At 33.5% G+C, this 25,015-nt stretch overlaps 1 protein-coding gene and 1 long non-coding RNA gene across 4 annotated transcripts in view; one reads left to right on the top strand and one right to left on the bottom strand.

Moving 5' to 3' along the window:
* Positions 1 to 25,015, top strand: part of LOC145258183 (uncharacterized) — a 56,279-nt gene that overhangs the window by 24,451 nt on the left and 6,813 nt on the right. The window contains exon 2 of the long non-coding RNA XR_013864067.1: positions 23,848 to 24,197. This is a non-coding gene — a long non-coding RNA (uncharacterized LOC145258183). The remainder of the gene's footprint in view (positions 1 to 23,847; positions 24,198 to 25,015) is intronic.
* LOC145258182 (uncharacterized) overlaps positions 1 to 25,015 on the bottom strand; it is a 156,875-nt gene that overhangs the window by 10,428 nt on the left and 121,432 nt on the right. The window lies entirely within an intron of this gene.

The following is a 25,015-nucleotide window of genomic DNA, read 5'->3' on the forward strand; positions in this document are numbered from 1 at the left end:
GAAACTTTGGTCATAACTAGTTTATTATATTCAAAACATCACATCAAATCACTATGGTCTTTGGCCTTTTTTTCTCCGTTCTACAGCATATGTTCTAGATGGCCTCCATTTAGCTTTTGTTTTTTTTGGGGTCACCCTGTATATATATATATATATATATATATATATATATATATAAAGAAGTTCGTTCAGAACTCAAATTTACCTATGTTAAGGCCTAAAACTGTACCGTTTGTTCATTTTCACAAGGGATTTGATGTCCTCTGGGGACTTTAGAGGCTAAATGGGGTGGGGGTGGGGAAAATGCTGAAAGTTAATCAATTTTTATGCCTCGTTCACTGTGCACTCATGGGGGACCATGCATGCTTCACTTGTTAAATGTTAGAATGAGACTTCTTGTCGTTTCATTTCTACATTTTGGCGACCCCTCACGTGATGGTGAACATGCAACGTTCGTCGACCTAATATTTTACACTTATAATAACACAAAATATAGTTTAAAAAACTAGACATTTTTTTTTTAATTTTTAATAAAACATAAACATAAATTTTTGTAACACATTGTTGGAAATAAAATAATAGAATAATAATAATAATAAAAAAAAAGCTATTTTGTATTATTATAAGTTTCTTATATCTATTTAAAAAAAAAGAAAAAGAAAAATCTTTCTCAACAACAACAAAAAAAAAACATGCATTTATTTTCACTTCGGTTCTTAAATTGCATTTATCTTCTCCTGTTATGTACTCTCCCCATGTCCCAACTGAAAACCAAAAAAAAAAAAAAAGTGATTTCGTCCTAGTAGTACACAAATGTCAGGCGTTCCTACTATGGAATACTGACATGTTGCTCAGTCATTTTTTTTTTTTTGTAAACTCGGCTGTAATTATTCTAGTGCACTTGCTTTTCAAAATCACTCCTGACCTTGTGTCTAACCTCCTGGCAAAAGGTAAATAATACGTTAATGTAGGCATCCAAGAGGAAGGGAACTCTGATATAACACCTATGGCGACTGTTGCTTCCAATCATGTGCACTTGCTCTTCTTCTAAAGTCAGGGTGTTAGTCACTTAGATAGTGGGATTGGTTTTGTACATCGGCTTTCCTCATTTAGAAAAGCTACACACACAGGCATATTTTTTTGAAAGCTTCAAGATCTTACTGTCTATTCTTGACTCACTGGCAAATGTTAAAACAATGACAATGCCCCAACCACCAGCTTCCAACCACCATCATACGTTTATAACTTTTTTGACTCATCAACCAAAACATTTCTTGATCTTTTGATGAGGGAAGATCTATTTTATATTTCCTCCAATTTTGATGATGAGGAGATCGCTTTATAATTTATTTATTTCTTTTTACCAAAATGTAACGTGAAACCTAAACAGAGTAACATGTGTGAGAAACGTATGCACAAAAACAAGGAGAGATGATGTACACGTATAATTTACTTTTAGAAACTATGTTTGAATATTCCAAAATCTGTTGAAGATATTTTGAATATAAAACACACACACACACACACACACACACACACACACACACACACACACACACACACACACACACACACACACACACACACACACACACACACACACCTATCTATCTATCTATCTATCTATCTTTATATATATATATATATATATATATATATATATATATAGCCGCACTGATGAGCTGTGAAACAGCGAAACAGTACTGTATGTGGATGACTGTGTGTATATATATATATATATATATATATATATATATATATATATATATATATAGTAATTTATAAAATATATATGGCGATTAAGCTACACTGAATATTCTGCGTTTCATCCAACTATAGGATTCGTCAGGCTTATGCGCATAAGCCTATAGTTGGATGAAACGCAGAATATTCAGTGTAGCTTAATCGCCATATATATTTTATAAATTACTAACTAGCTCTACCTACGTATTGAGCACTTTTGAAGTAAATACTTAAAGTTTACGCATAAATCTATACTTTCGTATATTAAATTTATGTGAATAAATGAAGTAGTTATATATATATATATATATATATATATATATACAGTCATCCACATACAGTACTGTTTCGCTGTTTCACAGCTCATCAGTGCGGCTATATATATATATATATATATATATATATATATATATATATATATATAAATAGTGGTGGGACGATTAATTGGACTCGGAATCGGATAAATTAGAAATTTTACGGGTATCGGAATCGGTATAGGAATCAGAACAATTTTCGTCTTTTCCGGTGCCAAAATCGATTCTTTAAATTGCGTTTTTTATTTGATTTTGTTCAAAGCAAAATTTTCCACTGCCGGTAGTAATAATAAAATAATAAATATCTATTGATTTTTAAACTACCAGTAAGGCCAAAGCTGTTAGATTACCTCCATACGAGAGTATTTTTACGTTTGAGAAAATATATGCAGATTTAACATGTGTTTGACGGTGATTAGAAAAAATAACAATTCTATATTTCAACATAAAGAGATCTATAAAGAATCGGAATCGGAATGGGCAATTGTATCGGAATCGGAAAGTTAATACAGAATCGGTAAAAATATTAGAATCATCCCATCACTAATATATATATATATATATATATATATATATATATATATATTTTCTGTGGATATACACTTTATTTCCTTATAATATATACCAATCCTTATCTAAGAAGGTCAATGTAATTACAGAGCAATATAATGAATGAATGACAAAAGTCTATATTTCAAAGTTCATGATGTTGACCATCTTACAATTTATTCCTTTTATTCAGATGACATTTACAATTCTGTTTCGTAGCATAAAATCAATCACTTAATTATTATATTAATCAGGGGATCTATTTTGCCCTTTACTCATCAGAAGAAATAGCAACAATCAAACGGTCAAAAGGAAACAAAATGCGTTTTGACATGGTTAAAAACCCGCAAATTGGAAGAGAAGCTGTAAATACCTTATAATATGTTTACTTTACGCCATTTTGAATATATATATATATATATATATATATATATATATATATATATATATATATATATATATTGCAATAGAAAAATGCGAGCATGAAAAGCAATACGGTTAAGCTTAAACATGGAAAAGTAAAGGACTAGTTGCTAAAACTGTAAAAGAAAAGGACAAGATATTCTAATAAAAAATATAATAAATTTATAACTTAAAATATTGCAGCATTAAGAATTGATTATATAATGTTATAAATTGAATTAAAAAAAAATTCTTAATACTGCAATATTTTAAGTTATAAATTTATTATATTTTTTATTATTATATGTTATAAATTGAATTTTAAAAAAATTCTTAATGCTGCAATATTTTAAGTTATAAATTTATTATATTTTTTACTAGAATATCTTGTCCTTTTCTTTTCCAGTTTTAACAACTAGTCCTTTACTTTTCCATGTTTAAGCTTAACCATATTACTTTTCATGCCCGCATTTTTCTATTGTAATCCATGATTTTTCCAGGTTTCCAATAAATTCACTTGTTCTGTGTTTAATTTCAGTCTTATTTTTTTGCCCCCATAAACACATATGTAATAACAATGTACGGCACTCGTCTGGTTCAATAAAATCCCCAAATTATCTCCCTTTCATGCTTTCATTAGTGAATTAGTAGCAACAGTAGTTGCCGAAGCAACGTGGTTGCTATGGAAACCAGTCATAAAAACTACGGCTCACCTCCTTATATTTTTTTACGATTTTGAACACTAGTAAATTCATCATAACTTTTGTTTTACTAAACGAAAATTGAACATTTTTTTTCACAAAATAGCTGAGAAAGTGATCTATAAACTGCAATAATTGTTTGAAATTTGGTCGAAAAATGAGTGAACTGTGAAGCTTTAATGCAGTTCTAAATGACTAAAACTTCTACTTAACCATATATTCAAACGCGGTAGTGTTTGATTTATATATATATATATATATATATATATATATATATATATATATATATATATATATATATATATCTGTGCTAATATAGAAAAGTAACTGTGTGTGTGTGTGTGTGTGTGTGTGTGTGAGGGAATTCGTATCATATAAAATCTGCAACGGCTGGCCCGATCTTTATGAAGTTTCACACAAACATACTTTATGTGTCTGGCAATGTTCTTAGATATGTTTTGCATCAGAATGTCTTTGATAAGTATCGATAATCGATAATCGAAAAATTCCGTAATGGGCGATTTTAACCAAAGTTAACACCTTATACAGCCTAACATCACAAGTGCATTTGATAAGTTTTATTACCACACAAGTAGAAAAGCCCAGCATATAAAAGCAACAGTAGGTTCTTTGATATGATAGGGGCACGTTCGAAATTAATGTTTCTGTTTAGAGCACAACTGAACCATGATACCTGACTTTTGCATTTAAACATACATTCAAGCCGTTATATATAAAAATCATTTTATAAAATCAGTAGTAGGTTCTCTACAGTGTAATGTAGACTACAATCTATTGTGGAGTGAGTCATTGCAGGAAGGCATGTGAAACGTCCTCTTTGTGCACTGTGATGGTCCCCAACTAGAACCGGCAATCAAATTTCAGACTTGTTGTCTTTGGAATTTTTTCCCTGCTCCGATTGTAACAACATGTAGAAATTTCAAAGTAATGCGAACAAGTATTTTGCTCCCCCCCCTTTTTGTTACCTATAAATCTGGCCCGTAATCATAGTAGCCCATCTCAGTAGCAATGTGCCTTGTTTGAGATCAGATTTCAAATTATAAATTTACAGTATTACCTCTTTCCATTTAACAAATATATGTGTAACGTTACGTGGCGTTACTGTTTAACTGTGCAGTTACAGTTCAAACGTCTCGGACATTGTCTGGTACTTTGTCGCAAAGGAACAAACAAATAAAAAAGGAAATGAATAAAAATCCGACTCGGCATTTTTTTTTTTTTAAGCGCAAATGAAATTAATTTATTTGTGGTTCTTCCAAAACAATGCATTTCATTATTTTTCGAAAGTCTCTTCGCACACATATATGCTTTTTAAAATTATCGGTCCTATAACCATGCTGTTTAAAACGCTCTGTCCTTTAACAATTCTTTTTAAAACTCTGTGCCCATTTAAAAAAAATTTTTCAAACTCTGTCCTATAACCATGCTTTACGAAACTCTTTTCTTTTACAATTCTTTTAAAAACTCTGTCCTATAACCGTGCTTTTAAAACTTTCTGTCCTATAACCGTGCTTTTTAAAACTCTCTGTCGTTAAAAAAATTCTTTTTAAAACTCTGTCGTTAAAAAATTCGGGTTTGTATTACTGTACACATAGATTCGAAAAAGTTGTCAAAAAACAAATATATAACAAATAAATGTTATCAAAGGCAAGATAAGTTACTTTTCTACCAAGCTGGATATATTTTTTGTGTTTTTATTCAATGTAACATGTTTATTCAGCTCGAAAAACATGCAGTGTTTACCGATGTATTGGAAAATTCAAAATGGCGCCCAACACTCTCTTTAACACGGTAAGTTTGGGAAAAGGTGTTATAAATAATAAACTAGACAAAATACTATAAAAAAAAACACCGAATATATGTCAACTTATGTCACGGTAACATATAATGAGCGAATTTCTAACAGTATTTTGTCTAGTTTATTATTTATAACATCTTTTCCTGAACTTACCGTGTTAGAGAGAGTGTCGGGCGCCATTCTGAATTTTCCAATACATCGGTAAACACTGTATGTTTTTCGAGCTGAATAAACATGTTACATTGAATAAAAACACGAAAAATATATCCAGTTAGGTGGAAAAGTAACTTATCTTGCCTTTGATAACATTTATTTGTTATCTATTTGTTTTTTGGCAACTTTTTCGAATCTATGTGTACAGTAATACAAACCCGAAAATTATTTTTAAAACTCTGTCCTATAACCATGCTTTTAAAAATTCTCTCTCTTTCTCCTCCCCACTACACGCAAACCTAGCCAATGCTTTCTCGCTCTCAACATTTTACACGTTCATCTTATGCAGCACACAACTTGCTTCTCCCTTCAACTTCGTAGTGCATTTCTCTCTCTCTCTCTCTCTCTCTCTCTCTCTCTCTCTCTCTCTCTCTCTCTCTTATGATACAAGTTTGTGCACACTTGAAATTTGCATATGTGCTTTGACGGCTGCTGCTAATATTTTCTCACACGTGCTCACATGGCTCTGTTACATATGCTCCCTCCAGTCACATATTTTTTACTATTGACAAAGGATTATATAATTGTGAAAACTATAGACAACACGCATTTAAAGCAAAGTAAATTGTTTAGAACCATTCAAATTTCCAACTCTGTTGATGTTTAACCATTGATTTATTTATTTTATTATCGCTTATGTTTAAATTCATGTTTTGAAACATGGCAGAAATTATAAATCTCTGACGTCACACGAAAACTATTATAATTATTTTGTTAACATACTCTTTAAAGCTCTTTTCAGAAGAAAGTCTCAATAGGTCAGTTGGTAGAACCTCAGATTAAGGTTTTACCAATCTGAGGTCCTCAGATTAAATATCTCATGGTTTTCTTTTCGGTTTCTGGTCATGCTTTATTCGTTGAAAATTTATTACTTAGTATTAATGCAATATTTTCCATTTCTAAAAGTAGTTGGGTGCTTGTCCGAAATTCCCCCTTTATTACAAAACAGAAATAAAGGGAAATCTATATAACGTATGTCGTATTCCGAAAGTCATATAAGTTGATAAAGTAGTTCTATTTTTATCAAACAAATAATTTTAAAGCGAATTTGAGTTTTTTTTTTATGTTTCCTCCTCCCCATTCTAAAATCTTGTAAGTTTGAAATTATCTCCTTTGTTCTTTCAGTCTGTTTTCAAAATAGCGTCGCGAGACAGTCGCTCTTCGATTAGCCGTAAAATTCGATTCTCTTATTTAAAAATAAAACTACTTGACCAATTTACATAAATTTTGAAATACGATATTTTCTTTCTGTCACCAAAGAAAAAATTAGTTAGGATCGTTGATCTTTCGAAAAGCGACCAGTCTTGCATTCTTGCAATATATTTATTATGGGACAATTACTTGAAATTGTGACAGACGGGCGAAATCTTCATTTATAAAACACACACACACACACACACACACACACACACACACACACACACACACACACACACACACACACACACACTCGCATGACGTGTAAGAGAAGGTTCTTTTTTAAATGGTAGGAAGCTTGTCTCCCTCTCCCCTTTCCCCACTTTCATCAAAGACAAAAGCCGCCACTGCGTGTCTAAATTTCTGTGAGCACAGCTTCAGGAATCGCAAAAGGTGTGATGAGGGAATGGTTAAAAATATGGGAGGAGGATGAAGAGCCATGTTGATTATTCCCCCCCTCCCATCCCCTCCAAAAAAATAAATAAATAAAAAATAAAAATGAAGTGTCAGAAAAGGTATGTCAAAAATGCTGGAAGGAGAGCGGGGTCTCGTATGAAGTGGGTAAGAAAGTGTATGTGTATGGGGTGATAGGGTTGGGCTACATTGGGCCGGGAGGGAGGAGACGCTTGGGATGTGGAGTAGGAAAGTGGGTAGGAACATTTGGCTAGGAAGAAACATTATGAAGTGACTGAAATGGAGAACAAAAAGTGATCTTCGGTGTATCAGTCATATTTTGTCTATATTAGTGTTTCCTGCCACAGGCTGCTATCTATCTATCTATCTATCTATCTATCTATCTATCTATCTATCTATCATACTGTTTCTATCTATCTATCTATCTATCTATCTATCTATCTATCTATCATACTGTTTCTATCTATCTATCGATCGATCGATCTATCTATCACACTGTTTGTATCTATCTATCTATCTATCTATCTATATCTATCATACTGTTTCTATCTATCTATATATCTATCTATCTATCTATCTATATATATATATTATATATATATATATATCATACTCTTTCTATCTATCATACTGTTTCTATCTATCTATCTATCTATCTATCTATCTATCTATCTATCTATCTATCTATCTATCTATCTAGCTAGCTAGCTAGCTAGCTAGCTAGCTAGCTAGCTAGCTATCTAGCTAGCTATCACAGACGGTTTCTATCTATCTATCTATCTATCTATCTATCTATCTATCTCCCTCCCTCCCTCTCTCTCTCTCTCTCTCTCTCTCTCTCTCTCTCTCTCTCTCTCTATATATATATATATATATATATATATATATATATATATATATTATACTGTTCATATTTATTATCTATCACACTGTTTCTATCTATCTATCAATCACAGACTGTTTCTATCTATCTATCTGTCTGTCTATCTGTCTATCTATCTATCTATCTATCTATCTATCGCTCTGTTCATATTTATTATCTATCACGCTGTTTCTATCTATCTATCTATCTATCAATTGCAATTGGTTCGTATCAGTCTAATCTAATATTTTGCTGGGAGTGGGAGAGACAAAGGTGACTAGGGTTATATCCATTCTGTTGTTATGAGATCCAACTTCGGGTTGATATTTTTATTAATGATTATAATGAACCATAATACATTCAGACTCTGTGATCATTACTTACCTTGTAGTAATATACAGAGAACCGGATGTTCACCCTGCGACATCCAAAATCCAAAAAAGTTTCCAATATACGTTTGTAAGCAGAATGCTCTTAGCAGATTTCCGGTAAAAGTCAACAAATACAAAATATCTCCAATGTCCTAGTGATATATGGCCGAGTGGTCCTAGACGTTGTATCAAAGTTTACGGTTACCCAAAGGTGCTGAGTTCAATCCTGAACGAAGGCAGTGAAAAGTAACATTCAAAACAGAGAATCAGCAACTATGTCCCAGAGCCTAGCTGGAGTCCAAACACGGTACCCCCGTAATAATAATAAAGGGTTGGGTTCGAGACTCCTAACAAACGGTTCCCAATGCAAAACACCTGATGAAGGCCGGAGGGCAAAACGGCCGAAACGTTGTGACTATAACAACCAAGACGAGGAAGTCAGTCCGACAATCTCGATAAATGAAAACACCTCATCTAAAAAATACAGACAATTAATCTCCACTTAAATACAAAGTTGTGTGTTTGCTGAAAATGAAATAATAAAAATCCACAAAATTTAAACTAGTAGGAAAGTTGAGGCAAGACTCTGTCCTCCCTCATTCATATTTATGGTGCCTTACTTCAAATACCTTTCTCTCGGCTCTTTCACCAAGACGGGAAAATAGTTTTCAATTTTTTTTTTTTTTTTTTTTTTTTTGTCCACGGTGGACAAAATTGTTGTTTTTGTTGACAATATAATAATTTTGTTAACTACAATTTATTTTCAAAAACATTACTACTTAGTCCAGCCAGCCCAAACAACTATTGATAGTAAACATTTTTAAATAATCACTTAAAAATAAAAGTCAGCAAGGAAGATAACTCGTTCTAAATCGAAGAATGTAATTGGAGTTGTTTACCGTAAGTTTTAAAATGTGCAAACAAGCAGAGATTAAACACTGAACTGACATTAATATACTCTTAGCAATGCCAAGTAAGTACAGCTAGCTTGATCTTGCTGTCTGCTACATAGTAAGGGGCTATTCTTTCTTTCTTTCATTCTTTTTTTTTTTTGTTTTATCAGGTCAGTGCAAAAATTTTTTTCCGGTTTGTAGAAGGGGCATTTTAAACCATTGCAATTAATTTTATGCATATTGTTATTACTGTAGCAGACAAACACAAGAAGTAGCGAATTCTTGCGGCTTGAGGTTTTGAATATCCTTTTTTCCTGGCTTGTCCAATTAGAAGCCAGCTCTCAGTCACGTGATTGAGTTTATAAAAGGTTTGACCAACAACACACACACATACACACACACACACACACACTCTCTCTCTCTCTTTCTCTGTCTGTCTGTCTGTCTGTCTCTCTCTCTCTCTCTCTCTCTCTCTCTCTCTCTCTCTCTACCCGAACCTTGGACTGACAACTCTACATGGAACGGATCTGCCTCCCCAACTTTTCTCTTGGAACTCACCAAAACTCACCAAGCCTTCCGGCCTGGGTTTCAACTAAGTCATGAATACAAACAAGCCAACATGGCTACCTCCACACACGGACTTCAATGCAATACACATACAAACTCTCTTTCTTATCCTACAGTACTGTTTCTAATCTTTCGTGACGCACTTTTCTACTACTAACTTTAAGAAGACAAATAATACATCATGGCTACGGACCATAACTTCAACACACACATAAACTCTGCCTCTTTCAACAGGCCTGTCTAATCCTTAATCTACGTCTCATCATAGGAACACTCTCCACGGACTAACCCTTTCTCTATACAACCTATTAGGTTGGTGCAAAAATAAATGTCGTTCTTTTGGCGTATACATATCTGCTAAAAAACGACATTATTTTTGCATCAACCTAATACTAACGAAGATAATCAATAAAACTGTTTTTAAATGTTAGAGTGTCTACTTATTTCTTCATCAATTAAACATATCACCATGTTAATTGAAAACTTTTTTTCTTTCAGATTATTAAAGCATCATTCATATTTTTGTTTTCAATATTCTCACTCATGTTGACTCGAAAACGACCTTCTTTAGTCAAAAGTATCCTGTACCTCTATAAGGCCACCATTCGCCCATGTATGGAGTCTGTTGTCACATGTGGGCTGGTGCATCTGCTACTTGTCTCTCATTCCTGGACAGGGTTCAAAAGAGAGTCGCCAACCTGATAGGTCCTGAACTGTCATCTAAGCTTCGACGAGATGTTACATCTCTCTGCCTGTTCTACAAGTATTTTAATGTCGAATGCTCTGACGAACTACAAGCACTTGTATCCTCTCGACCTAAATACCCCCGATAAACCTACCAAGCAGGTAAATCCCATCCCTACATAGTAGAGATCCCTAGGTGTAAGAAAGTCTTCTACTCCAATGGTTTCTTCCTCTGAATTGGTAGACTTTGGAACTCCCTTTCCTAATCCTGCTTTCCCAACTGTACTGACATGCAGAAGTTCAAATGTAATGTGAACAGACATCTTGCTGTCCACCTCTTTTCATAATATCCCTGCAACATGTCCCAGATAGTAGTCCCCTACTTCAAAATGGTGCTGTGCCTTGTTTGGGGTGGAAATTGAATTAAAAAAAAAAGTCAGCTTCCATCATGATAATGGTCGTTCTCACACAGCACTACGGACCAAAGATCTCCAAGAAAAATTTGGCACTTGTGCACTACTTGGACGGAATCACATTTTTGGTTTTCAGTTGGGACATGGGGAGAGTGCAGAGCAGGAGCAGACAAATGCAATTTCAAGACCGAATTGAAAATAAATGTGTTTTTCTTTTCTATTTTTTTTTTTTTTTGAGAAAGTTTTTTTTTTCCCAAAAAAATAAATATAATAAACTTAGAATAACACAATATATATATATATATATATATATATATATATATATATATATATATATATATATATTTTAACAAAATAGACATTTTTTTCATTTTTAATAAAACATGAACATAAAATTTATGTAACACATTTCTGAAAGTAAAATAAATATGGTAGCTTCCTTCAATCTTGACAGACTATGGCTACCCACTGTAAGGGTGCTTGCACTTGGAATTTTTGTGGCAAGAGTTGCGCAATCTCCAACCACACCTCTTTTGATTCCCCGTTGTTAAAAAACCAGTGGCAAAATGACTGAAAACAATGCCAGGATAAGCTGAGAGCGCATACAGCACCTAGAATTCCCAAATAGTCACCCATCTGGTACTAGCCAGACTCAGCGTTTCTTAACTTTGGTGATCTGATGAGACCCAAGGTGTCAACGTGACAATTCCGTACATGTATATAAAATAAATATACGAAACTTATAACAACACAAAATATAGTTTGTTTATTTTTTTAACAAAATAGACATTTTTATTTATTTTTAGTAAAACATGCACGATTGAAATGTATGTGAATTTTGAGAAAATTATTTTTTCTTTCTAAATTTTAAATTTTCGTAAAAATTCTTAAATTACATTTGTTGTTTGTCCCTGTTATGCACTCTCCTCATGTCCCAACTGAAAACCCAAAAAGTGATTCCGTGCTAGTAGTGCACAAAGTGCCGAGAATTTTGCACCATCCTTTATATTCTCCTGTCCTATCTCCCTCTGATTATCACTTATTTCAAGGATTACGAAACCATCTAGATGGTATTAGTTTAACATCACAAAAGGAGATTGAACATAAAGATTCATATTTCACATCAAAACCTAAAGAATTGACGGATGAAATCAAGTTATAGAGAGAAAATGTTGTTATTGTTAAAAAAGACACAGTTTTTCATTTTCAAAATGAAATTTTAAATCGGCAAAAGCTTTTGCACCGATCTGACATTTTATTTCGTTTATTATTTAGAATCCAACCTTTAAAATAAATACAGAAAAATCTTTATGATGTAACGGAACGAAGTTGTCATATTCCAAATATGACGTAAATTGATCAAGTAGTTTTACTTTTAATCAAATAATTCAAACGTGCGAGATCAGCCTTGTGATACTACCGATTTCACATTAATAGCTTTAAATCGTTTAAAAATTACTTTCTTACTTAAAATAAAAACTACTTGATCAATCTATTGTGATTTTGGAATGTGACATTTCCGTTCCTTTACGGGTACTTACATCATGAAGATTTTTCTGCAGTTTTTTTTTCCTTTTTTCCTTTTTTTTTTTTTTTTTGTAATTAGACTAACATAAACGACGGCTGTTGAATGTGCCTTCGTGTAGCAAACTGTCTTTTCACATGGAGTACAAATCTTTTGTGGAACATCTAAAATTATATGAAAAGAAGAAAAGCACTCCAAGTGTGTGTGGGGGGGGTATGCGGAAAGCTATATATATATTTTTTTCAGAACAGAATTTTCAATTTTTTTTTTCATTGGCGGACAATTAAAAATTCGAATAAAAAGTTGTTTAAAACAAAATTTTCAAAAAATACATTATAGTACTTTGGGGAGGGGGGTTGTCTTACGTAGTTTTTAATGTATTTTAAACATAGTTTTCACGAGAGGTTTACAAAAACATAAGCACCAAACATTTTCATGTTTTCGTTCTTTTTTTTGGGGGGGGGGTTCAATTATAGATCTTGTGTGGCTTAACAAGTGCTTCTGCAGTTTAATTGACTGTTTTTCCGGTCAATGTTAAATGGTATTCTAATCGGTAAATGTCGGCGCGTTACTTACGGAAAAACGGTTAATTAAACTGCAGAAGCACCTGTTAAGCCACACAAGTTCTATAATTGAATATCCCCCCAAAAAAAGAACAAAAAACATAAAAATGTTTGGTGATTATGTTTTTGTAAACCGCATTAAAAACTACGTAAGTAAAAAAAAAAAAAAAAATCCCCCCCCAATACTATAATGTATTTTTTTTTAATTTTGTTTTAGACAATTTTTTCTTCGAATTTTAAATTATCCTCCAATGAAAAAAAAAAAAATTTTGAATTCTGAAAAAAAAAAAAAAATGTCTTTCCGACATTATCCCCTACCCCTACACACACACACACTTGGAGTGCTTTTCTTCTTTTTCATATAATTTTAAATGTTCCACAAAAGATTCGTACGCCATGTGAAAAAGCAGTTTGCTACGTGATGGTACATTCAACAGCCGTCGTTTACGTTACCGCGCGCTCGCGCGTAGCGTAAACGGAAGCTGTAAAATGGCGGAAAATAGTCTCTGGGTTCAGGGGTTAATACCATGCAAACGATAAATTTACGACAGGTTCCACTATCAGATTCGTTGTTAGCGACCTCGATTACCTCTAAAGAAAAAAAATTAGAGTGGTGAGTGTTCAGTTGTAGCGTCGTATCGCTATATTTACCGTACATTTATTTCTTATATAAAATATTTATTTTTATTTACCCCCATTCTCACTCTTTCTCTTTTTCTTCCGGAAGCGTGGGGGGGGGCGGTTGTTAGATATTATTCCCTCAAAATAAACACATCGTCAGTCGTATATATAGAACGGGCAAAATATTGATAAAACTTCCGGATTCAACTTCAGGTTGACATCATCAGCGTAAAAGAATTGAAAGAAAACAAAACAAACAAAAAAAAAAAATGAAGAAGAAGAATATGTCAATAAAAAAAAATGAAATGTCAGACTTCAGTACAGAGGTCACAAAGTTTTTGGGACGAATTTTTTTTTTGGGGGGGGGGCAAAAAAAAAATGAGTGATAAAAAATAAATAATATTTTTTTATATTTTTTATAATGGTGCTCTAAATGTTTCTTTAATTTTGAGATGAGGACTGATAATTCGTATTTGGATTTTTTTGAGTAATGTTCTCATCTTGAGTGTTATTTTCATCTAATAAGTAAACCTAGTATAAAATTTAATACAATATGGTAAACAATAATTATAAATAATATCGCGATATATATGTATATGTATGTATATGTATATATATGTATATATGTGTATATGTATATGTGTTTATATATAAATATATATATATATATATATATATATATATATAAATTCAAAATGGCATAAAGTAAACATATTATAAGGTATTTACAGCTTCTCTTCCAATTTTTTGATTTTTGATTTACTGATTGATATAATAATTAAGTGATTGATTTTGTGGTACGAAACAGATACTATCAAGAATTGTAACTGAATTAAAGGAATAAATTATAAGGTGATCAACATCATGAACTTTGAAATATAGACTTTTGTCATTCATTCATTATATATATATATATATATATATATATATATATATATATATATATATATATATATATATATAAGAATTAAAGTTAAATTCTTGATCATAATATATATTAAAATATATTCGAATTAAGAATTTATTGTTTGAAGCAAGGGATATATGGAAAAGAATTATATTTATTTCTTTAATCCATGGATTTTCAATAATGGCTTATATCATCAGAGGAAATGAAATGCAGTTAGCAAAATGATCAATTAGGTGCAAACATGTATTTTGCTTATCAGCACATATATTGAAAATGTTATCAAAAATAATTTAAAAGGCATAGAAAAAGGATATCATACAGCCTAGGCAATCCAACGTTGAAATGAGTTCAATTATTTGCGGGATATTTCTGCCAGGTCGGACGATTAATAATCTAAGGAGAAAATTGAATGTAATAGAGCAATCCATAAAAAAAAAAAAAAATAATGATTGATTTTGTGGTACGAAATCTTTTTTTTTAAAAAAAAAAAAAAAAAAAAAAAAAAAAAAAACCTCCAGAGTGGAGGTAACATCCAGAATGTTTAAAATTCCATTAACTTTTTTTCCCCAGAATTATAAGAAATGGTAACTACTTCCGGCGAGGCAAAGATCCGCTTGCGCTGAAAATTAGAAAAACAAATCCAGAATCTTTAACAGTATGGAGACATTGTGACAAATTGGAGATCAATATTTAATCACTTTATATATATATATATATATATATATATATATATATATATATATATATATATATATATATATATATATATATCTCCACCGATTACATCAACACACTTACGGATATACACATATCCAAAATTATATAAAGACTTATATATGGCAACACATACATGAATATACAAAATAAAGTCAAGAATTACAATACATACGTTTCTGTTGAGCTGTTCTCATCATTAAAGAAATAATATCTAAGTTCCACCATTACAGATCATAACGGTGATGTCTCACTGGCAATCTAGCACTCATTAATCCGTATCCTCAAGTGGCCTTGTGGCCTTGATAAGTAATGCGTATGGCAGCTGTATGCAAATGTCCAGCCGTGTGCGAAGTGATGTCACAGCAAGGAAATAGATTATAAAAAGGACATATGTGAATTGAGTTATTATCTGTCTTTTATTCCTTGTGACGTATTCTGCTACAATGTGTTGGATCCCAAGTGTCTACGTGTTAACGCATGTGTAAATGTGTACTACGTTACAGGTAAAAAGATAGGCCCTTTGTGAAACTTCAGATATCTCTGATTTTTGGTGAAATCTGAACAAATGATATTAGACATCAATTAGTAAATCAATTAGTAAACCTATAAATATAAAAACGAAAATGTATGTATGTGTGTGTGTTCGCTTTTTCTGTGTGTCTACAAAAGGCTTCTTTCAGAGAAGCGGTCGGTCGGTTCACAACTTTTTAAAACTTTTTATATCACATATAAATCGTAATATCTCACAGTTAACAACGAAGCTCGCCTGTCTATTTAATTTGCTCGATTTCGAGAAGATAAATATTCAACATTTGTTGCTCGCCGCATGTGGGTTAGTCTTTTTCCTATAACATCTTGGGGGCGAGGAAAAAAAGCGTTCAGCAGTAAATGCAGTCAAATTTGACCTCATTAACTCATTAAAACGAGCACCTGCTAAATCCAAGTAATTAAATAAATTCAAACGTGTTTCCGTAAGCATCTCGCGGTGGGGTAATGGTTAACGTCGCACGTTTTTTTTTTTTTTTTCACACTTTAATTTACAACTTTGCCTCAAGGGTTCGGGTTCGGGTTCGATCCTCATACTTACTTTTTTTATTTTTTTAACTCCCCCACACACCTCCAAACACCCGGGCAACGTCGAGTACCCCTCGCTAGTATTACCTAAATCTCAGTTTCCTTGGAATATTTTAAAAGGGTGTTTTAGGGGACATCATAGGGCCACAACCTTTCATTTAAAAAGTCAAGTATTTCAGATATGCATTTAAGCTAACAAATAAAACTCTGCTTCTGACTAGTCACAGTCAGTAGACACCAATTAAATTCCATGAATTTCAATCTTTTTGTAAAAAAAACAAACATTAAGCTTAAATCTTAAATTTGAAAATTTTCTAAAATCAAAATGGATTTTGATCAAAATAGGAACAAGAATTCTAGACATAAGGATCAGTAGTATTACATCTTGATTTTGTCTTCATAGGGAGGCATAAAATGTATTAAAACTGTTCTGTTTGAGGAATAGTGGTTGTAATTGCATAAAATAAGAACGATGGGATAAAAAAAAACGTACAATGAGATACTGTGGGATTAATAATAGACTGAAAGTTTGTAATAGAGATTTGGTGAGCAAATTGCAACATTACGGCTATTTAGAACCATTAAAAGAGATTAAAAAAAAAAAAAAAACTCTGACTTTCTTCAGATGTAACTTCTTGAACACAGGAATTAGGACAAAATTTCGAACGGAACCCTTTATTTGTTCATTTATTTAAAAGGTTCCTGGATTCGACAGAAACATTACCAAGTTCAACAAGATACGCCCGAAGAAGGTCGGAGGTTACATCGACCGAAACGTTGTGAAAATAATGCTCAAGATGACAACAGTAGTCCGAAGAATCCAAATAATACAAATAATCAATCCTTATCTAAAAATTTCAGAAACGTAATAAAAAAAATACATAACTCAATCCCAAAACTGAGTAATATTTTAAGATGTATTTTTTGCGATTAAGATATATAGGAAGAAAAAAAAATGCCATAGGAAATAGTCGTTGATAAACTTTAGTGTTACAATTCCTTAAGGACACAAATTATTTAAGACTAACGGAGGGGAGGGGGCGTAAAATACGCTTAAATATATTTTAATTTATGCAGATTTTGCATTTATTATCGCAAAGACAACTCTCTATTGAATTTTATATTGGACCTAATATATAGTAGTGATTTCGAAACTAAAAAATTATGACTTGGATGCCCTCAGCTAGAATCAAAAGCAAAACATTTAGCACTCCAGCCGCGTCTAGAAAAATTTAATATTACACGACTTGAAGAAATGAATTGAATTTGGGCATGCGCAGAAAGAAGCGACTATATGTCGGTAAGTTGAAATGAATACTTTGCATTTAAACTTGATATATATAGCTATATATATATAGATAAACAGTTGAACTACGCTGGTGAGAGGTAATGACCTCGAAACACGTGTGTACGTAGATTACTGTTTTAAAAAAAATAATAATAAATAAATAAAAATGTTATATACGTCCAAATTAAAAAGGGCGACTTTCTAAGTAAATAAATAAAAAACAAAAAAATGAGCTCCGAGGTGGAGCCAATATTAACCGTATGTATCGCTTGAAAAAACAACAATAAACAAAATCTAGATATAGATATAGATATAGATATATGTCTGCACGCATTATTCATCCATACAAACAAAAGATTTTACCCATTATAAAGCATCCTTGGTGTATGATTACTATTTCCTGTCAATTTTAGTGTTATGTGACCAATTAAGAGTTTATCGGTTAAATATTTACACACAGACAGACAAACACACACACACATACATACATTTACTATTTTATTTATGTAGAAACTATAAAGGGACATAACTCTTATTGTTTTACTTGATTCTCATGGCAATTATACTTTTGTAGCAGTTACGTGTTTTATGTATTATTTTCTCTTGGTGTAAATAAAAAAAGTTTATCACTGAATAATTGGCCCAGTGACTCATTAAATATCTTAGCATAGGAATTTATTGGATTATCTGCAGCACCTATGCAATCTGGCTTTTTTCTGCTTTCAAACTAGTTGGAGTTAGACTATACCAAGAATTGGATCTGCTAAAGTTGGCGTTGTCCAACTCATCGGTTGAAATTGGAATCTATCAGGATGCATGGTGCCACACTTTTTTGCAAGGATTACTCTTGGATGCTTTTAATAATCTTGCAGTAAATAAAAAGTATTTTCTGTGAAACATCAATGTCGATAATAATTGGAATTCTTTTGATTTTGATAGCTTCCCTTAATTTCCTCAAAAATGAAGCATAATAGGCTCCTGTAATTGTGGTACCCTTTGCCAGGAAATCTGTCATCACTACTCCGTCCTGGTCCCAGAAGACTGTGAGCATGACCTTGCCAGCGGAGGGCTGCACCCTTGCCTTCTTTGGAGGTGATTAGTCCAAGTGCTTCCACTACATTGACTGAGCTTTGGTCTCTGGATCATAGTGGTGGACCCAGGTTTCATCCTATGTAATCAGTCTTTTGAAAGACTTTTTGGCACATCTCCAAATTATCCTCGAGCACTCAACGCATTTTTGCTTCTGGAATGGTGTGAGCAACCTGGGAATCCATCTGGCAGAAACCTTATGCATATGCAAATGGTCATGAATGATAGTTTCCACAGACCCTGTACTAATCTTTACATCTTGGGCTGTTTGGCGATATGTGCCGATCTTCCAAAATGGCAGCCTCAACTTGATGGACAGATGCCTTATCAATGGCAGAAGGGGGGCGAACATGTCTGGAAGCTGTTTCCACAGACTTCCGGCAATGTTTGAATTCACAATGCCAGCATTTTACAAGGTCATATGATGGTCCATTATCACGATAAGTTTCTTCCCTTTCATCAAAAGTCTCCTGTGGTGTGCGTCCTTTCAAATACAAAAACCGGATCACTGCTTGACATTCAACAAGCTCCATTTCACATCTGACTCAGTTCAAACACCTGTAAAACAGAAACCACAATTAGTTCAGAGCTGTAATTTGCCACATAACCCGTAGAGATATAAATAATTGCACATGCAAAATTTCAGCTAGATCAGACAACTGGAAGTGAGTCAGGGGCATTACTTATTGCACGCCCCTCGTATATATATCTTAAGTTTTTTTTGTTATCTGATTTTCCATTGTCAGGTCCGTACCGAATTGTATATATTATTCAATTATTGGAATTCTTTAGAGATGAGTAATTTGCATATTTTATTTATTTATTTGCAGACTATCATCCTCATCCTAGATGAGGATGACAGTCAACAAAGAAATAAATAGACTTAACCTAATAAATAGTAATGCCGTTGTCTACTCTTTTTTCTGTGAATTGAAAGCGAAATTTTTTTGAGTCAGAAGGACCGTCTTCCTCAACTAAGACTTCAATTATAATTTTTTTTCTATTACTCTTATTCACCCCAAACAAGACATATTGCCACTTGGATGTAAGGTGCTACTATTTGAAACGATACCCACAGGAACACCTTAAATAAGGAGTTGAGTAGCAAGATGTGTGTTACATTACATTTACCTTTCTGCATGTTAGTACAGTCAGGGAAGCAGGAAAGAGGGAGGGAATTCCAAAGTCTAACAGTTTGAGGAAAGAATCTATTAGAGTAGGAGACTTTTCCGGCATCTAGGGACCGTAGTGAAAGGGTGGGATTTTGCTGCTTGTCGGGTTAGTCGGTGGTAGTTACATCGGGGAGGCACAAGTGCTGCGAGTTAGTCGGGGAACATTCCATTAAAGTGCTTGAAAAAATAGGCACACGGTTGCAAAATTGTCGCAACTGGATAGAGGTTGGAGCCTGGTTGATTAGAAACTTAATTTTGGAGCATGTCTAAGAGACTAGATCGCAGATACATCAGTTCAGATGTGACAACAATACTTTATGCGTGGGTGAATGATGGCTTTGTAGAGATACAGGATACTATCAGATCTGAGTAGTTTTCTAGCACGGTAGAGGGAGCCCATCTTCTTTGTAGCAGCCTTGGTAGTGTCTTTAATGTTATTTGTTCCAATTCCTTTCGTCTGTGAATGTTAAACCGAGGAGTTTGGATCATGAGCTATACCATGGATACCCAATCAATTTAACTTCATCGATTTAACTCATTATGGTTTCGAGTAGAGTAGATTGCAAATGAGCAAGGTTGATTAATGTGGCGCTTTTCGTTCTAAACTTCTGATCGATAATTTCTGCTATAGGACTTCCTTACTTTAAGAGTTAGTCAATTGTAACAGTACGTGATACATCAAAGCTATAAATAATGGCAGAACGAAGGAAGAAGAAAGAACAATGTGTCTTGTTGTGCCTAATGGTGGGTCAAGGGTTTGGGTGAAATGAATTATGGGCATTTGCAGCCATATCGGTGGCTTTTATAGGTGCGAGACAGGAAATACTTCTTCATTATGGTATATATCTACAAAGGATGTAAAGGAAGCAAGTGTTATCTATGGAACTACAATTGAAAAAATTATTTATTTATTTATTAATTTTTAATGGAAATTGCTCCAAAACAAGGCTAGTTGTTTTTGGTTGGTTTATTTAATTGCATATGGACTCTTTTTGGGTTATTTAATCCAATAATTTACAAAAGATTTTTTTATGCTTCAAGTTCTTTATATCTTCAAATACGTATTTATTGTGTTTGGTTTTATAGTTTTTTTCTTTAGAGGAAAATTGTTGTTTTTGTTTTTGACTTTGCAGAACATGATTAAGTTTTGCAAATGGAAAGAAAAAACAACAATAACATCAATATTTGGTGCATTCTATGTAAGGAAGCCGGCATCTTCAGACCACCTGATTTGGTAGCACCAGCCAAACAAAGCATGAAGCCACTTGATGTAAAGAGCTAAAAAAAATTTCACTTCAAAGTCACCCTAGAAAAGACGACATGATTCCATTTCCGTTTGATGAAAACTGGTTTTCCTCTTTTGCTGCAGACCATCTACTAGTTTACCAGTTGTGATAGGAGCCTTCTGTCATGTCTGAAAGTGACAATGTTCAATGAGCGAGATCGGAGATGCGCTGCTGTACAACTCATGCTCTCTACCAATCCAAGTTATGACAACAGGACCATTATCAGCACCCTCGAAATGCAAATCTAGACAGTTCAACATTTGAAGGCACAGCTCAACGAAGTTTCCGGCCACAGTTATGGCCTTTGGTGTGGTTTCAAGTGAGGGCCACATCATACTACCTCACATCTTCGAAGTCGGTTTGAAAGTCAAGACCAAAATGTACCTGGATGTGTGATGATACTCTGATGCAATCAGGTGGCCGCTAGGAGACCCTGAGTGTGGCAGCAGGACTCGGTGCTGGCCCACAAGTCCAAAGAGACCCAGGCTTGGCTTCAGAAGGAGGGCTATGACTTTATACCTTTCTCTCACTGCCCCTCTCCTCCTCCGACCTGAATTCGCTGGACTACTTCGCTTAGTCATATGTTGAGAATATCACCAACATAACCTCCCCCAACAACAAAGCCAGCTTGATCTTCGCCATCCACCGAGTATTTTTTAAGCTCCCGCCTGCACTTGTGGAAAAGGCATGCTCCCAGTTCCAGACACATATCGAAGCAGTAATTGAGGCTAAAGGCGGCTACATTGAATAGATGTCAGCTCTCCTACATAATCAAACTATCTGAATTTTTTAAATTCATTATGAAAGTTTTGTGAAAATAAATGTTCGTTTCTCAGAAAAAAAAAAAAAATTACACACTTCAATAATGACTGTTCAAAACTACTTATAAATTTTAAAAGTCATATATTTTTTATATAATGACAACTTTCATTTATTTCAGAAACTTCTTAATTTTATTTAATCCAATAAATGTTCAGATAATTAAAATTTTATTTTGTGTTAATGTTCTTACTTTAGTATATTTGTTTTGTTTTTTCCCTAAAAGTTCCATGAAGCTTTGATATTTTCAAATATCGTCTTCTTGATTTTTCTCCCCCTGTTTTGAAAGTTCTTAAAAAATGAAAACAAAAAAATTGTTCAAAATAAGAAAGATGCACAAGTGCCAATAATCATTTATATAAATACTAGCCTGGGTGTCCGGCATTGCCTGGGTCTTTGGAGGTGTGTGTTGAGCAAAAAAAAAAAAAAAGTGTTAATAGGCAGGCAAACTCAAACCTTTACCGTGATGGAGGAAAAAATGTGAAAAAAAAAAACCCTGACGTCTTTGCTGATGTGTCCAACGTCAAACCGGAAGTGACAAAGGTTTAAATTAAGGCTAAGCAAGCGAAAAGAGAAGATTATTTTCGAAAATATCGGCGAAAGAGTGACCCATCCCTGTAGAAAAGTGCCCAGTTGAGGTGAAGGAATTAATGTTTTTAGCCAATTTTTCGATATTCGCCGTCCAAAGGGTCGCGCTTCATAACGATACTATTCTCGTGAAAATCTGTCACCTTTGTTGAAAGTTTTAGGCAGACATACATACATACATACATACATACATACATACATACATACATTTAAACACACGGGTGAGATTTGCATTACAGATTGTTTCATCCAAGCAAGAATTTTCCTACTAAATATTGTGAGCAGTGACTTTTATCAGATAGAAAGTATTTGATGGTTGCGAAGACATTGCCAGTTTGTGAAGCAACCCTTTGTGCCAGACCCTATCAAAAGCTGGGTCTTAAAAAAGAAATAAAATTGTTACTTTGTTCGAATCCTATACAATTTAGTAGTTAAGATTCAGCTGTCTGACCAGTTGTGCTCCAACAAAGTAAACTGAGATAGAAGCCCAGAACGTTGGTTTATAAGAAGGCTGGGGTGATCCATTAGACTTAGCCGAACAAGTCCATTCTCTGGGTTCTAATTAGCTTCAAGTGCATGAATTGATAATTCATTATATAAATATTTTTCCATTCAAGCATGTGGAACACTTTTTTTTTCTTTTTTTTTACATACGTCACCATTTATCAAGGCCGATAGGCCACTCAAGGATAAGGGTTAAAGAATGTAGAGTAGTCAAAAGGACAATATAGTAATCGATAGTAATGGAAGTTCGGTAAATTTGTTAACTTAAGTGGAACGGCTCATCAAAAACTTGTTCACGTTGGACTTGAAGACAACCATATTATAGACAGCTGGAAAGCAGGAAAATGGAAGACAATTCCACAGGCATGCAGTTCTAAGAAAGAAGCTTTGATCATGGAATCTATGTTTAGGTTTAGGCACAGATAAAGAGTGGGGAAAATTATTGATAATGTTTTCAGCTAGTCTAGTGTTTCTTGTGAAAGTTTGGCGAGGGGGGACCATAGATTGAAGCTCAGTCGAACACTTTCCATGAAAATAACGATAAAGCAGAGACAAACTCGCAACATCTCTTCTGTGAGATAGAGGTTGCAGCGAAGAGAAAAGGACACCTCCCACCAGGCCACGAAGTCTATTTTGAACCCTATCAAGGCAGGACAAGTCTTTTCCAGCAGCTCCTGCCCATATGTGGCAACAGTATTCCATCCTTGGACGTATCTGGCTCTTATATAGATAGAGAATTGCATCAGCAGTGAGATATCTACTGGATCGATAGAAGGATCCTACCATTTTTCCAGCGGCCTTGGCAACAGATTTGATGTACGTGTTCCATTTAAGATCAGGAGTAAAGGTCAAGCCCAGAAGCCTGTCAAAACTTGAGGCCTCCCCAAGACTTTATACCGGTAAGTGTAAATTTGATTCTGTATTTCTTTCCTAGTTTTATTAGAACTGAGAAATACAAAAAATTTTAATTCTAATTTTATCAATAAAGTTAACCCTGACATGAATACGGCCATGATGGTGTTAATTCAAACTAAACATTCTAGGCTGTGTTCAACTGATAATTCCTATAAGACAACCTGTTAATTAACGTCCACCAAATCCATTTCCGCTTTACTTTCTATTCTTTGTTGGCGCCATGCCAACCGCTGGTTTCATTTGTATGCCATACTTTTTGCTATGAAAGTAGAATATCCAGGAACGCCAAGTTATGCTTTTCTTAAAATACATTTTTTATTTTTATTTATTTCTTCTTTATTTATCTTTTTTTTTTTTTTCATTATTTTTATATATTTAAATACGCCATATTTTGATCTTCATATTAACTGCCGGATCATATCACAACCCCGCCCATCTATTTAACCGCTTGGCTCTTTCTTTCCTTCTTTCTTAATAACTTACACCTCTCCCGTTTCTCTTTCCATCCTTTCTCTCTCTCTCTCCCCCTCTCTTTCCCCTCTTCTCTGTCTCTGGTTTTGTAATTTTATCCTCTTCTTTTTCTACCTTTATTATCCTTCACTTTTTTTCTTATGATTTTACAGTTGACGCTGCTGATTTGAATTTGTACTTTTTTTTTTATGTCTTCTTCCTTATAATAAATATTTAAGTCTGTAAAGTCTGATGAAACTATCGGATCGTTGATTCGATTCCAGTAGTGGAAACATATGTAACTAAGCAGTTTAAAAACGGTAATTTAATATATATATATACTAAGCAGTTT

This window comes from Euprymna scolopes, chromosome 33 (genome assembly GCF_053919585.1).
Source record: "Euprymna scolopes isolate OS-2025 chromosome 33, ASM5391958v1, whole genome shotgun sequence".
In the NCBI taxonomy this organism is placed as follows: Eukaryota; Metazoa; Mollusca; class Cephalopoda; order Sepiida; family Sepiolidae; genus Euprymna; species Euprymna scolopes.